Source organism: Mus pahari, chromosome 3, assembly GCF_900095145.1.
Source record: "Mus pahari chromosome 3, PAHARI_EIJ_v1.1, whole genome shotgun sequence".
NCBI classification, from domain to species: domain Eukaryota; kingdom Metazoa; phylum Chordata; class Mammalia; order Rodentia; family Muridae; genus Mus; species Mus pahari.
The window spans coordinates 87,313,092-87,314,555 of NC_034592.1; positions in this window are offsets into that span (position 1 = coordinate 87,313,092).

Consider the following 1,464-nt stretch of genomic DNA (forward strand, 5'->3'; position numbering starts at 1 on the left):
GATGGCAAAAATCAAACTTGCCACCCCAAGGAACTTGATGCCTCTATTCAGCAGGAAGTAGTATAAAGATGTGGGCCCCTTACTTTCCCTTGACTTTATTCAGGGATCTCTCTCTCTCTTTTTCTCTCCATCCTTTTTCCTCTCCTACCCAGTGTAGGGGGAGTGAGGATAGAAGAAAGAAGAACCCACAAAGTAGTCAAAAGTGCAGTTACACTTCTCCCTGAAGAGCCCCATTGCTGAAGCAGCCTGCGTGCTATGCTGGGATCCTGCCTTTGGAACATCATCCAGATTTAGGGTGGGAAACTTTGTGTGTGTGTGCACCCACATGTGAGGGCACCGCACTTTTGTGCATGGAGATTGAACTTTGAGAGTAGAAGAAGACCCTCTGTTCAAGCACACATATCTCCAAGGCACTAAAGTAAGGCGTATTAGTCAGCCATACATTACTGTAAATCACTGCATCAGGCTATCTCTCACTATGGACTTGGCCCTGGAGATACCAGAACACCTGATTCTGCCTAGCAGGCTTTAAGCAAGATAGGTAGAATGGGAACTGAGGCCAGATACAGACATCAGACCCCAGTGAAGAAGATCCTAGAGGTAGCCTGACCTTATGACCCTGATTGCCACCAGCTAGCTTCAGACACTGGGTGACCTTAGGTAGATCCCTGACCTGCCTGGATGACTCAGCCACAACCTGAAGGTGATCAAGGTGACCTATAGCTCCAGGCAGCTGGGTGTAGAATTAATTAATGACTGTGAGGTAGCCTGAAAACATCAGGTCCATTGAGACGCAAGGCATGATTATTAAGTTATTAGGAGGCTATGTTAATTATTGTGTCTAAAGTTTCTGGTAGAAAATGGTCAACTCTCTGTTGCTCTGGATGAGAAAAACCTTGGAAGCTGAGGAAAAGCACTGGGGAGGAAACAGCTCTGCTGTTGAGGGCTTGCTCTCAGCCTATGCTGGAAAGCTGGGTCTTTCTGCATATGGAGTAACCAACCTTTGTGGGGGGAAGTGACGTATTTAGGATACACAGAGTAAAGCAGACTATATTTCATTTTCTTTTCTGGCTGACACTACTTGCCCACTTGCCCTAGAGAGTGAGAACACTAAATGGGGATGAGCTGGTCTGCAATGGTTCTGACCACAGTCCAGGTGATCCAGGTGGGAACCATGTTTAGATGTCCCAGAGTTAAGACGGGGGGGAGGAACACAAAACCTGATTACTAGACAGGTATGGGATTCTGCAAGTCACTTCCTTAATGTCCCTTTTGAAGATTTATCTTGAAAAAATGCCACCAATGGAACAGGCCCTATAACAGGATGGGGATGGAGGGAATCTGTGGTTATTCTGGTGATGGATGCATGCTGGTTGATTAGGTCAGCCAGCCCTCCAGCAGTAATAGATAGGTATGTTCGTGTGTGTGTGTGTGTGTGTGTGTGTGTGTGTGTGTGTGTGTGTG